This window comes from Toxorhynchites rutilus, chromosome 3, assembly GCF_029784135.1.
Source record: "Toxorhynchites rutilus septentrionalis strain SRP chromosome 3, ASM2978413v1, whole genome shotgun sequence".
NCBI lineage: Eukaryota > Metazoa > Arthropoda > Insecta > Diptera > Culicidae > Toxorhynchites > Toxorhynchites rutilus.
The window spans coordinates 323455685-323471693 of record NC_073746.1 but is presented as its reverse complement, the minus strand read 5'-3'; the positions used below and the strand labels follow the sequence as shown (position 1 = coordinate 323471693).

The window sequence follows — 16009 nt, the reverse complement described above, 5'->3', positions numbered from 1 at the left end:
TAGACAACACCGTACTCACGTGCTAGTCACCTACATAACCTGTCCCGTGGTGTCCGTACCGTCCGATATGATTCCGAAAGTACGCCAAATCCGTTTGCTTACACCTCGTCCTTCTCAACCGTAGAAGCCGCAATCGAGAATGTTCCGTCTATACCGTTCAATATTCCTTGATCCAACCAGTTGTACTCCGTTAAACTGCAACTCCGTTATTCCTTATCTCCGTATCCTCTGATAATGATCGTCTGCTGCTCTGCTCTGCTCGGCGATGTACACCGGAAATAATCACCAGCGGAATTTTTCCGGCACTCCTGAAGCATCCGGTTCGAAGGACCAGAAAAAAATGTAACTGTGAATACTGGTTTGATTTATTCTTAACGCTGACAATGTTTCTCCTCGACAGTGTAATTTGGAATGACCGTACAATAGAGTGTCACGCTATTTATCTAAGCTCTCGATCTAATTTGGCCTTTCTTGCATCTCCTTCCTATCTACTCTATACGTGTTACTCTCACAGTTACTGTGGTGTGTGGGTATACTATGATCGGGTAAAGCGGATTTATATCTATCCTTCAAAATATCCTTCAACACCTATGTTTACATCAAATATGAGATTTTTGGGAAGAAATAATCACCCTTTTTCCATTAATTCACAAAATAATTATAGGAGGTTGTGTCCAAGACACGAGCACTTTTGTGACGTAGAACTACGCTGTTATTTTTTTCAAGTCGCTTGTTAATAACTTCGAATACTATTTTACACATACACCCTTATCTCCGTTTTGCGCTCTTCTCAATAGAAGCAATATTTCTGGTCTTGAATAGCTTAGCTGTCATCATTGGTGGGGATAGTTTTGCTTCTGTTATGCGAAACCAAATCACACACTAAATGCATGAACAATTATTTTATTGGTGAGCCGATGATAGCCTAGTTTGATGATTCCCCACGCAATTGTGTAGTTCACAACCTTAATGGAATGGCGTCAGTTTGATGTGATAATCACAAGGTCAGAGACATCAGAAAGTTTGCCTCAGCGAGATCCAATATTTATGCTCAAGGTAAATATTCCCCTTCGTTCTTCTTGTTTTCTTTGTTCACGGAGACTTTGAATATCTCCCCTTCGTTGATCGCCGATAAGTTGCTCGTTATTGATGGCATGGGTAGGGAAGCTCACAAACGACCAATGTATGGGAAAATGGAAATGCTTGTAATTTTAATCATTTTAAACCGTTTACACATCAGGGGATTGCAAAATATAGCATAAAAAACAAATCTTAGAAAATTTCCGATTCGTTTGGTATGCAAACCGTCAAAATCCGTTCGCGGCAAAAATAGTATAACTTCATTTCATTAAAACGTGACCTGTTTTCTGATCTGGCACGCTTAATGAAAGACGTAGTTCTACGTCAAAAAAATCATGTTACTAACACTAACGCGAGGACCCCAATAGCATACCTGGTAACTGTCTGGGTACTTTGGTAAAATGCTACCCATCTGTGTTCGAGACGCTACCCATGCACCGGAAGAGCGGGTAGACATACCGGTACAGTAAACATTCACTTACTGGGCGAAAAGAGAAGACCACTTATCGACATTCGCATTTTAACTGGTCCGGCATGTTAAACGTCAAATAAAATCGAGGGAAACTTCAATGAATTGTTTGATTCGCTTAGTTCCTGTAATTGGATAAATAAAAGGATTCCAATGGAAGTTTCGCATTGAGTGCGACAACAGGTATGACATATGATTTGAGAAAATTGTTTTTCTGTAGTTTAATCAATGTTTTTGTCGTGCGAAAATAATGTCAACTTTCATAACATTTAAAATTACATTCGAATGCCCCTCACAGCAAATCTTCCATTTGAATATGGCGTCGATTGTTTACGAAATTGTGCTTTTTAACTGGTCCAAGGACCAGTTAACGTTCGCCCAGTTAAATAGCAGACCAGTTAAACCAGGACCAGTTAGCGAACGATTACTGTCAGCCTGAGGGCATCCGTATACTAGCACATAGGATTTGACAGCGTCAAACATGTCCGGGTCGCAAATGCAATTTGCGACCACTGTCACTCGCGAGAACTGCCAAACTCTCAAGCTGGTGTAAAACAAGGCACTTAACATACTACCAGGTGGGTCAAAACGTGAAGTGGTTTTCTGCAGCCATTTAAAAAATACACAAAAGTAAATTAAGACGATTGAGCACAATTTGTGGAATATACTGATACTTTATGAAATACTCATTGCTATATTCATTATATTCATTACGTTTTACGCTGCAAGCGGTTCATTTATTGTCTTTGCGTTGAAGGCACCATAATGATTTGCGCCATTTGGAAAACGAAATTAAGGACGAAATTAACACACTTCTAGAACAAAAAATTATGAATGAAAATTTACTTTTCTGTATTCAATATGTATTCTATGTAATAGAGTAATACGTTTCCTCGAAAATTGTGAAATAATATGAAACTGAAATTGTGTTTGATGCTGATTTTATATTATAATGGTGAGTTTTTGTGATTATTGTGTTGTAAAATATTTGGAAATATACAACCAAATGATCATTACATTTCACATAAATTTTTTTTTCAAAAAACAATTCTTTTTTTAGTTAGCGAATGGGCGCACCTTGTTCCATAGATTTGCCTTGAGTTCGCCGAGTAATTTGATAGGTTTGGCAGTGACAGCTAAATTTGTGGCACATCTTGACTCGCGGATCATATCCCCTTGCCCGGGGCTTGATTACTGTATATACCAGCCGCATATAAACTCGAGAACAACAAATTATCAATTAGAGGCGAATGAACTGCAAAGTTTAAAGCCTCTTAAAAGCAAAGAAATAAAGAAAGAATTATCATTCATTTCCATTGGACACTAGTGAGGTGCAGTGCGTGAGGTAATATTCAATCTAATATTATTTTCTAGTGAAGAGACGTTTCGTGTGTTTTCCTCAATTGAAGTTATTCGTTTCTGTTATAGATGTTTCATTTTGGACTTATTGGTCTTGAAACTGAGTGGATGATAAATTCGAATGAGAAAAATGGCCTCCGCTTGAGGTTTGTTTTTATTGGGAATATATAAGTAGTCGGTGAGTTACAATATTCAACAAATAGTGTTTGTACATCCTGTTTCCAGAATTTCCTTGTGATCTTATATAATATCATAACCTAACCTATGCTTGTGTTGTGCTGTGAAATCTGAGTAAAGCAGAAGTATTTCAGTCCGGAATACCTTCACGAGTTTCGTTGCTGCGTTTCTCGAAAACGGATCCTACCATCTCGAAGGTAACGACAAATCCTGCATCCAAAAGGCGGCTGAATGTACTCTGGAGCATTCGACGAGTATATGACTAACGCATTCTGTCCCTGGTTGGTCAAGAAAAATGTTGAACCTACGGTCGATGGGCATCGCTCCCTTGCGGCTTTCGACACGATTCAATTCTGTAAAGATCGCGACATTATTTTGGACTGTATGCTTCCAAATCTCATTCATTTCGTTCAGTCAGTAGACGTTTCCTTTTTTCAAACCAATGAAAGCTGCCTGGGATCCTACACTCGTTATGTGGCGTTTTGAAAATAATGGAGGTACAATGAATTCAGAATTCCCAAAATTCCCAAAAATACACTGCAAAACTCCCACAGAGCCTGTGGATAAGACTCTCCCTGTCACAATATTGCTCAGTGACAAAAGTGATGTTCGAAATTTGACTTTAGGCTGATTTAGACGATGCCAGTCAGCGCTCTAGTTGAAGTATACAGTGAATAGAGAATAGACACTCTGTTAAAGTTAGAGGCCAATTACTTGTTCGATTCTGGTACAAGTAACTTGGACAGAGTGTCTGTCCTCTGTTCACTGGATACCTCAACTAGAGCGCTGACTGGCATCGTCTAAATCAGCCTTTTGTTTCTAATCTAACTTTGTTTCTCGTTTGTTTACTTACAGACTTGTGCTTATGACGGCCTATGTCCTGTATTAAGTTGGATATACGTGGGCTGTCCGATAAGTACTTAGCCTTATCGTCCGATGGTGTCAGTGTCGCAAGAGATTACTACCGTGTAGTACATCCTCGTATACGGCTACTGTCAAAACTTCAGCCGCATCGGACTCTTAGTTTTGATTTGACCGTGTGTGGAAGCGGGCGTGTCCGCGGATTTTAGAAAAACGGAAAAGAGCAATATCAGTCGGTGATTCTATTCTTGTTTTTGGAAGGGAAATCGCGCAGCGAAATCAAAGAGCGTTCGGATGCTGTGTACGGTGCCTCTTCTCCTTCGATGGCGACCATCAAACATTGGTTTAACGAGTTTCAACGTGTTCGCACGGCGGTTTTTGATAAGCCACGCCCAGGTGCCCCGAAAACGGCTACCACGGAGGATAACGTGACAAAAATCCACGGTTTGATGTCAGCGGGACGGAAAAATAGCACTCGAAAACATCATAGGAGAAAACACGATTTTTTTTCTTCCCGGAACTCCGTAACCGCGAAGGTAAGGTCCATATCTCCTGGTACTCGGAAATGGAAATATATTTCAATATAATTTATTCTCTTTCCAGACGAGCGTTTTTTTTTCGAGAAGAAGACTGCAGTGACGCTAACTTCCAATGTGAATACGCTGGAACGGGTTCTTCGTGCAAGTATTTAGTTTTAATTATGGAAATTTAGATAGCAGTTTGAGTAGGTTTTGTCGCGAATTATCATAACTTTCGATTTTGAGGACAGTCATTTCAATAATTAGAGTATATTGTTACTAGAATCTATAAGTAAGAAGACAGAGATTGTAATCATTTTATTCACAAGTTAGGTTAGGTCTGATTTGCTTCTCAGCCTCATACTGTATTCGATTGATGGAACGAACCACATTTAGTGTTCGGTTCGGTCTGAACACCGCCGGATATTCGGTTATATCAGAATATTGTCATTTACTGCACATCAAAATTTACAATTTGTTCATCTTAACATTTCCTTGTAGCAATTATATCAGCGAAATTGATACATCTGGGCTTCCTATTGAATCCATTAATTTATAACATCCATTGAAGTTTGTGAAACATCGACGACTATTAGAATACGTTCCTGGGTGTAATTGAACTAATCCGTAATAAAGTTACGTTTCAGGTTCGTGATATAATTTTACAATGATCAATGACCATCTACTTGACACCGTCTAGGTCAAGTGATTTTATATGAAACAAAAGCAAAAGCTTAAAATTTGAAAACGCAGAAAAAGCGCTTTTTTAATTGGTCTTATAAAAAAACAACTCTGGTTCGTTTGGTTCGTTCTGGCAAAGGGGAGAGATCTGTGCCTTATAGTTGCATGCAATGTTCATTAAACATGTTACTACACGTCTCCAAAGTCTAGTGTTACGACACGCGGCTTAAATTATCTTCAGGTATCCAGAAAAGGAAAACCTGTAAAACCTGGTTCGATTATAAATTCTATTGTCGATCGTACACTTGGTGGGAAAACTTCGTTTCCCAAACAAGAACATTTTATTGCCAGCCATCTGTTCACATATGCGCCGGTCGATAAGCAATTGTATCTGTGAAATGCCGCCGAGCGGTCTACGGAATTTTATTTACTCTTCGTTAATAGAAACAAAAACACTTTTAGTTTAGGAGGCGCTTGACCGTCTTCCAAAACGTATGAACTCCGACTCACTTTATTTCTTTTCTTTCCTCCTGATCCTTCACAGAGGATGTACAGTTCTCTAGAAATCTAATCTTATTCACTACCTGCCGCGAGTAACGATCTTTTTCGCAATCTGTTCCCTACTCTCTATTTCTTGTTCTACGCCTCCATAATACATGGAATTTTAATCTTGTTTTTGGGAATTTTATTGCTGTCGGAATATGTGCTGCTTCAGTCACGCCACGCCTACTATCGCAGCGAAAACTAGCGCACACGCGTTTATTCGTATTTCAATCGTAGCTATACTAGTATTGTTTATAGTTACGTCGCTAAATCAGCCCTTGTCGGATATTAAATTTTGCTAAGTTCTGGCGCACTTTGGTTATAGTAGCTAACACTTATCCTGGGGCTATTCGGTTCCCTTCTGCGATTTATTTACGTGTTTACAGTGCCTCACTTTTGCTTTCGTTCATTTGCACGGTTACTGCACATCACTTCTGCGATTCATTTTTACTTATTTGCGGGTTCACTATCGCGGATTTACTTTCGCGATTCACGGTCGCCATATAACAGCTTCACTGCTGTTAGGTTTTTCGGACGAGTAAATCGACGTACGCGTAGCGCGTTCTGGTTTAGACTAAGTTGTTGGGCGTTGGGCGGATTGTTTTGAGGTGCGGCGTAACCTCGCGGTCTTAGGCACTCAAACCGCTTCTACTCACTCGCGATATAGCACAAACTTCCGCGCTTCTAACAGCGGTCAAACACGGAAACTGTAGCAGTAGCCCACGGGGGAATGCTGATCTTCTACTATCGTATTTTTTCACCACAGATGACGGAATTTGCTCTCTCTATCCAGTCAGAAAATGGGCCTGTACTTAGAAGCACTTTTTTCAGCTGTCACCAGATGCGGCGTAACCTCGCGGTCTTAGGCACTTAAACCGCTTCTACTCACTCGTGATATAGCACAAAATTCCGCGCTTCTAACAGTGGTCAAACACGGAAACTGTAGCAGTATCCCACGGGGGAAATGTATACCGATTAGCACACAATGCTTTACCTTACAGCAGGACAGCAATACCGACGACGACGAAACACTTGCCCTGGATTTATTTCTAACAGAGTGTATCGAACGAAAATCTTTGGGGGGCCGTGATATTTTTGTTATTATTAAAGACACGCGTGCGTTCATCTGGATGGTTTCAGTTCGATTCATTTATTAAATCTTATTCAAAGTTATTACAACTATGCGCGCGCGGGGCTACGTGGCACTTTGAGCTTATTCAGCATACAAGCGTTCATCGCCCGGGTGGCGCGATCGCTTTTATGCTGATCTGATGTTTTATGTTTATTTATCGCGCTGCGTGCGCGTTATTCATTTATCGCGCTTCGTGCTGGTATGCTAAGGGTCGTATCCACCACAACCTCTTCACTTTTCACTGTGTCATTCAAACTAGTTTCTGTGGCCATTATCACATTATAAGCATTTTATTGTTTTTATTTCACTTCCACACAGTGTCACACTTAATTCCTTGCGGTTAATTCACTGCATTTAAACTGGCTTTTCATTTTTCAGAACATTTCGGTTCGCGCTCTGCCTGTTCCGTCAGGCAGAGTGTCAACGTTCGCCAAGTGGCAGAAAGGCATCGGTTGCCACTGCGAGGAATGTGTCATCGAGAATCGAAACTCTCCGCGTCTCCGGTTAGAACTTAACTTTGTCTGTTTATTAAAAATCACAAAGTTTTATCAATTCTCGTGGTTTACATTGTCAGTTGCTTATCCTATGTTAGTAAAGGAAATAAACATAAACATAGAACGTAGAAGTTTGGTTTGTTTGACGCGCGCTGTTGTGTTTATTCGAGTATACGCACACGGTCGTAAAGTGGGTCAGTTTATTATGCTGCGCGAGTTAACTTATTCTACCGGGTGATATCTTTTTAAAAAATTTAACCACTTGGTTCGGACGTTAATTTCAGACTGATCTTTATTTCGAATAATATTAAATGGTAAACCTAAGTCCCTTTCTCTGCACAGTCCCTAGCCAAAACAATATATTTAATTACGATCTCGCGGTGGTCGCCGATCTCGCTGCTTGTTGATGTAATCCGAAGCCTGCTACGTGCCATAATTGCATCGTTGCTATCTTCGGGTAAATGCGTCCGTTAACTCGCGCTGCGCTGCAATTATGCGTCGGTTTAAAATGATGCTTGAAAATAATCAAAATTACTCAAAGTCATTGTTCCGCCTTAATCAGTGTGTCGATTGAAGCAGAAAAATGTTAGTAAGCACATGAACTGATTTCGTTGTATAGCGTTAAGGATTTGTACAGAAATTATATGAGCATTAAAAGTCCAATAAAATCTAATGATAGTCGGATGACTAATGCGTATGCTACACAAGCATCCATGAACTTTTTTAAATATTTCATTCATTTTCGCAGCTCTACGCATTCTATCGAAATTTTGACAATAAATTAATAACTCAAACGAATCATTATGAACCGAAACTTCATCCGAAGAATGCGTCAATGCTGGTGATAACTCGAGCCACCATTATTGGCCACACAGCAGCATGACATATACACTGGTGGGGCGATGGGTTTATCTGCGAAATTTCCGAAGGTTGGTGGTCTACTCGATATGGATTCAGGATTTCGCCTCTTTGGAAATTGATCCTTATAGGACCGCTTTCGGGAGGCCTGGGGAACTGTTGTTTTGCTGCTGTTAGAAGTACTCTACCAGGAGGTAGAAGCCCGATGTTGCTTCTCGTGTTGTAGTTGTTGTTATGGAATCGATTAGTGTTGCTGCTGGAGTCGCTACGATGGTAGTAATTATTCTTGTTATTGTATTCATGAGTATGATAGCTATTATATCAATTACGGCTATAATTGCGATTATTACGGTCGGTATTGTAGTTGTTGTTATCATTATTATTAATACGATGGGTAAGCTCCGTATGCAAACTTGGGCGCGAACCCGATGGCCCGATGTGGTCATCGTACAGCTAGTAGCAATTTTGAGCTATTCATCAAACGCATGTCATTGGCCATATCAAATATAGTTGGTTGTAGTGATGTAGATAAGCTGTGGCTGCCCGTTGCCAGCATAGCAGTATTCAGTAGCGATGTTATATGGTTCTTTATGGTAGCAATGTTGTCTTCAGAACCGATGCTTCTGTTCGCCTTCAGCCCATTTTTAGTTTCCAGTAGCAGAACCTCAGCGCGATCTATTCCCTCGTGCAAAATATCAATGTTGTTTTGCTGAGCTGCGCGATGAATTACTTCTGTGTTCTGTTTAGTTATTCCAGCCAATTGCGTTTGCTGATTTTCCAACGATTTCAATTCGAAGTTTAGTGTCACAAGAGATTGACACGAACTACAGCAAGGAAGTACATATGATTGTACGACGGAAAAGTCCAGTGAGCAGATTTTGCAGCTTATTGTTGGAAAATAGCGAGGTCTATACTCTATACTCAGTACGTTACTCATTGAATTCGAACATGATTTTCGCTAGTGTTGAATGTCTATCCCAAACATAAACATGTGAAAACAAACACGATGTTTATAATTCAAGAACACCATGTACAAACATATCACCCGATGTCGCAGTATTCATTGCTTTCGTTTCGTTTCTTTTCATACACGGAAAGAAATTATTCATCCCAAAACATTTCTCCTTAGAATACTTTTTCACAGAAACGAACTTGAAATTTAGTTCGCAATTCAAAAATTGCACGAACTAAGAGGCTAAGTTCATGCACCAAAATATATATTTTTATTAAGGCTCATATAGCGTCAGCCTAACGGGACCGGGAGTTCAATATTTTGACAATGTTTGCTTACAACTATGTTAGTAATATGTAACCGATTACTCGCGGTTGACTCGAGGTTAGTATTACAAGTGTTCTCATAATTGGGATGTTGCAGTCTTCAGTGATCTGTACGTGTGCCCGACATGGGATACTTCCTATTGGGATGCAGCTGACCATTAAGGCCGTTTTATATTATCCAGCACGTAGCGTAAACGACACGTACCGACACCGGCAGACAAATACATGATGTATTCATATCATCAGGCATAGCAACTTCTCTGTACGGACCGGCAGAGCACACGGAGCGGAGAAATGCTACTGGTGATTGAACCGATGTCGTACCGAAGAGCGACGAACGCACCCACACCACGAACTTCGACGTTTGATTTGTATGTATGGTGCTACTCGTCCGTGTAGTTCGTGCCCGGCACCGGCAGAATATTCTTTTCAAGAATTCCTTCATGCATTTGTCTGAAACGTGCTGTGTATGTCCGGAGCCGTTCCGCTATATATACGCATACACATTTGAAACACACGCAATAATATTTGTCTTGCATGAAACGTGCCGTGCCGGTTACGCTACGTGCCTGATAATATAATATTACCTTTAATCAGCAACGCCCCCCTAGTCTGCACCCCATATCTAGCGTGGTGCGTCTTTTTCGACTCGAGGAATCCAGGATAGAATGATCACTAGCCGGCGCAATCATCAGCTCGTGTAGAGTTGTCATGAGCGGTACAACCTATGGCTCTTGTTGAATCATCAGTGGACTGCACAACCTTCGGCCCGTGCATCTGTAATAAGTGTGTGTATGTATTGCCGCGACTAAGTAAAAGTTTATAGATCGTTCATGCACATTTTGCAAGTCTGATTAAATGATCCTTGGTTTCGTTCAAAGAAAACATTCTCTGAAAGAAAGAAGCTTTCTATTTTTTTTGCGTGCATGTTGGCAATTAAAGTCTGGGGAGCCGACTGCATAGCGGGCGACGTCGTACAAATGCTGACCAAAAAAATAAATGCCCAAAAATTAGTTTTAGATGCAACCTTCAGCGGCACACAGCAGAACCTGCAGAGAAATTAAAGCTAAAACACACCATTAATTTCTCGATGTTATCACAAACTGAATGAAGGAAAAAAACTAAAAAACTAAAACCTTTCTTCTCCTCTTCTCCGCTCGTTTTATAGCTCGGGTCTCGATCGTCGCGAACAAGCAGTATTAGCCATTTGTATTCAAATATCCAGCCAAAATTGTTGCTCCCGTGGTGGAGTGGTTAGCGTCACGCCTAACATGGCACTGCTGAATAATTCAATTTTAGTACTTGTTCAAATAGCTAATAATAGCGAATGTTACATGAATTCAATATATAAATTGATTGACTAGATAATGATATCAAATGTGAAAAACTCTCATATCAATCGATGTTTATTTTGTTCAGAACAGAAAAAGAGGTTTATTTTATTTGCCCAATATTTTAGACGAAGCACCCATTGTCATGAAAGGAAAGCATTTTTTCCATGTCAACATACCTGAAAATTTCTTTCTGACAAATAAAGAAATTTTACGCTTTTTCGCGTGAGTTCGTGTTTAAGACTAACTTTATTTTTCAAATATGTACAATATATATACAGACATTCTTAACCTAAAGATGAGGAATATCTCCTCTCTCTTTCATGAAACCGATACACATCGGTTCCATTATCTCCACGCGACGACCACGTGGTCGTCACCGTGGGCCTATCTTATTTTCGAGTTGGCCCTTTCCATCCTTCGCCCTAAAAATAAACCTGAATAAACATCATCTTATATTTTATTACACTTTGCTGGTGTATCTAGCCGAGCGCGCCGCTAGGGATGGAAAGGGTAATAAATGCATCCTAAGCGATGCGTGCATTAAATTGTTTACCGGACGCAATCTAAATATTCGTCTGTTTTGAATTTATGACCAGCAATAATTTCGAGCTACAAGCGTTTTCTAGCCTGATCAAACACTTGAGCTCTTACATTTGTTAATTGCCTTACATTGGTCCTATCTAAATATTGCGTTTCGTCCTAACTAAACGACTATTTCCCATTTGGGATTTAGGATAAGCAAATACTTGAGTTTGTCTTGCTCTTACATATTTTCCTTCGCTCAGCTGGGGTCTTGTTTTAAATGTATATTTTGTCTTACTTATTTCGTAGCCTATCTGTCCGCGACAATACCAACACACCACGCGTTGAGTGGTGGTGGTGTGGTGTCCGATTCGCTTCTTCTACTCTACGCACTGCCGGTGCTTGGGGTGAAAATTGTAGCATCATTAGCCAAATATGATGCGATACAAATGTCACACGCAAAAGTACATATGCTCTCCCATGCAACAAACCGCACCACGCTTGCGAGAGAGCGAAGCAGAAAGGCAAACTGCCAACACCGATGCAGGCAACACAGCGAAAACGAAAGCATTCGCTCACAAACACAATCACCCAGCAAAAGTAGCAGCGGCACGAAGCTTGTACTGTCGGGAAGAAATGGGCGAAGTGCTGAAATCCTCCACATTCTCCGCAGGTGCTAACGACAAACTGAAATGGTGTTTGCGCGTCAATCCAAAGGGCAAAGGGACGAGGAAAGTAAAGACTACCTCTCGCTCTACCTGCTACTAGTGTCCTGCAATAAATCCGAGGTGCGGGCAAAGTTCAAATTCTCGATACTGAACGCAAAACGGGAGGAAACGAAAGCGAGTGAATCCCAGCGGGCGTACCGATTCGTGCAGGGGAAGGACTGGGGCTTCAAGAAGTTCATCCGGCGGGACTTTCTGCTGGACGAAGCGAACGGTCCGCTGCCCGAGGACAAACTCACGATATTCTGCGAGGTCAGCGTGGTCGCGGATAGCGTCAACATCTCCGGTCAGAGCAACATCATACAATTCAAAGTGCCAGAATGTAAACTATCAGAGGATCTGGGGATCCTGTTCGACAATGAGAAATTCAGCGACGTCACGTTAGCGGTCGGTGGTCGGGAATTCCAAGCACACAAAGCAATCCTAGCTGCACGCAGTCCGGTGTTTGCGGCAATGTTCGAGCACGAGATGGAGGAGCGTAAGCAGAATCGCGTGGCAATCACCGACGTCGACCACGAAGTATTAAAGGAAATGCTCCGGTTTATCTACACCGGCAAGGCACCCAACCTGGACAAAATGGCGGATGATCTGCTGGCGGCGGCGGACAAATACGCCCTCGAGAAGCCACTAATTCATCGTAGCAGACACCCTCTCTAGTTTTTATTGGGATGACATCAACAGGCTGACATTTGGAGACATGAACAGCCTCTCCCCTTGTGACAGCTGTATATCCTGCCTCATGGAAATACTGGAAGGCGAAGTCCCTAGGAGACAGCATAGCCAGTGTTACGCGCGTTCTAAAAGTCTCCTCGTGCGAAGGTTCGAGTTAGCGAGACTTTCTTAACCGACGAAACTAAAAATACCGACGCAGACCAACTGTTCTTTGGCGGACTATTTTTGCGCTTAGAATAAGCTATTACTCGGCCTTTCCCGCTTCCTCAGCAGGCCTATGACACTGGAAGGGAGAAAAGAGTTTTCGCTTGAGCTAAGTGCGCTGGTGAATCCAATAGAGACTCTTGGCCTGGTTCGTTTTCTAGATAGTTTCCTCACTATGTTGAAGGACTATGCACCTTGAAATGGAACCAAAAGATTCTCTACTGGATTACCAGAAGGATTTCGGACCTCACGAATAGAGGTTAATAGAACAGTCCCGGTTGAACTGTAGAATAGAACTAACTTTATTTTACAAATTTTGAGGTTTATATACAGAGGTTCTTAATCTAAGTTAAAACTAAGAAAGGGAGAAAATATCTATCTGTCATATTCAAACAACCGAAACTGCATCGTTATCGGCCTAGGGTAAAGAATATTTTTCCCGTTTGCTTACATTTCTATCCTTTGCTGATAATGCTTGCTTATGCGGTTAATGCGTGAGACAACATAAACAAGTGACTCATGTTTATGTTTCGATTCCTTTCTTATCTTTTCCTTCAGGGTCATAACATTCTATGCCTAAACAAACAAGGCGAAGGAGAGAAATGACATTTGATTCCATTCAGATACTAATTTAATATTACAGCTGTTATTTTCCTATGTTTTTGGTTCTGTCATGTGGGGTGATTGAACTCCTTTTATCACGGCGGTAACATCAGGCATATAAATATGCTCCGTTTTACGTTCCGAACTCGACTGTTCTCCTGTTTATTCACTTCACCAAGTTTTATCAATTCTTACATTTCGTTTCCTTATTCTAAGTTAGTAAGAAAAATGAACATAAACATAAACATAGAAGTTTGTTTGGCGCGCTTGTTATGTTTCATCGAGTATACGCGCACGGTCGTAAAGTGGGTCAGTTTATTACGCTCGCTTATGGTCGTAAAGTATGTGTTGCGCGCTGCGCTGCAATTATGCGTCAGCTTTACTATGATGATTGAAAAATAATCAACATGACTCACAGTCATTGTTCCGCCTTAATCAGTAAGTCGATTGAAACAGAATAATGTTAGTAAGCACATGTCTAGGAAATGAACTGATTTCGTTGTATAGTGTTTAAGATTCGTTCCAAAATTATATGGGTGTAAAAGTCCAACAAAGTCATAAAGTCATAAATGATAGTCGGATGATTCATGCGTATGCTACAACTTCTATGAATAGCAATACAATCTTTTTGAGGATGCAAGAATTTCACATAACATTGATCATTTCCTAGACCTTCAATGAATGTAATCTTGTATGCTACCACAATTTCTTCTCCAAACATGAGCTTGGTTGTGAACAATTCTGGCATTAACCCGACTAAATATTTGTCTATCATCGGTACGTATGCAGCTTCATTCCATGCCATCATTTATACTGTGTGAGTTAGCACTTGTCTGATTCTGGTGCGCAATCCTGCTATGGTACGAAGGATTGGAAAGATTTGACGGCGGAACAAGAATGCGCTGCTCATGGATTGTTTCAGAGCAGTCAGGGTTGTCACCGATAGAATTGAGAGCACTGCAATACTTGTTCCTATACCAGACTTGATATCCTGCTTCTTGAGGGTGTTTTGATATCGTCTGTAACATCACTGAAATAATTGCTGGGAATTATTCCATAGTCTTCACTCCTGCCATATAGACTCGGCTTAGAAACCCACTGATGCCTGGGTACAGGCGTTCTAATGCCATGTTTAATTCAATTGGCTTCGTACTTCTTCAAGACGGATATCACTGGTCCGGGTGTACTGACTCCATGTTTGTTCCTCTGTTCTCAGCATATAGAAAGTGACGAAAGTTGAGGAGAATGGTCTTCTACATTCTAACGAATTCGGCTTCCGATATAAGAGAGCCTAGCCAGGACTTTCGCCTGCCCCTGGGCTTCTTAATGCCAAAGGGGGACTAGGCTCTGCGGGATGCACGTATCTGCAAGCTCGTGCTGTTTAATACTTGCCGAAGAATTGTCAGACAATCACGCAGGTGCTGAAGATGACCGACTTTTGGATGCCGACCAATTTCTTCTCCATGTTCAACACCTTAAGCGCTTCCACAAGCGTCTTCAGGACAATTCCAGCTCCGGAGAGAGCGACTGGAACATTTCTTGGGATCTCCCTTAGTCCCCACAGTTTCCTGAGTTCCACGGTCAACGAAAAGGGGAAACTCCAGATTTTGGTTCAGACATCGATGATGGTGACTTGTCGTTCGATCTTGTCATATACCTGGACACTACAACGGTGAATCGTGAGATAATCTCTTCGAGTGAGTCGAAATACGATCCTATTGGATGTATGTTATCAGCTCGACGGTGTTTCTCTAACTCGTACACATCTTGTACGCGTTTGAGGAGAATGGTCTTCCACATTGTAACGAATTCGTCTTCCGATAAGGGAGAGTCAACGAATGTCAACCGGTGGGGCTGTCCACTACGAATTTGTGGGTTTATGGTGATGTTTTGGGTACATTTATAACTACATATAGCAAAGTAATATATCTGTGCAGTACAATATATTCGTTACCGTGTGATACAAATTCAAACTCTATGCACTGTTTCACCAAAATCGATCAGGTACCCGGAAAACATTGGCTGTCTTGAAAGTTTGTTGCATGCCAGTAAGCAAAGTTGTATTTGATGTTGAAGGGTTAATAAGTGTCGTGGACTTGTTGCTTCAATGACATCTGGAGCAAATTTGTTCAACTGCCTTCTCGCAAGTAATTTTATCTGGAATAGTGGGAGCACTAAAGAAATATGTTAATAAATGCGGTTTTTTGCTAATTGTGTCCTGGCTCTGGTTGACGATGCTGGTGCTCCAGATAATCGGTGCCGGAGGATCCTCAACTCGTACGGTACCATTTCACTTTCGCGTCGTCGATGCTTACGCGGAGTCGTTTTCCAAAACTACCACTACCAGCTTCAGGACCGGCCAACGAAGACAGATTAAATCAGATCTTGTCTCCGGTTGGTGTCAGGCTTTAACCTAAGTTACAAATGTCCTGCTTATCCGCCAAGTAAGGATGGCGCTGTTCTTTTTTCTGCATGCTAAGAACTGTGGCTGTCAACAGT

General features: G+C 41.3%; 1 pseudogene; it reads left to right on the top strand.

Annotated features, from left to right (window-relative positions):
• The first annotated feature begins 2747 nt into the window (after positions 1-2747).
• Positions 2748-13632, top strand: LOC129775180 (protein roadkill-like; annotated as a pseudogene).
• The last annotated feature ends 2377 nt before the right edge of the window (positions 13633-16009 follow it).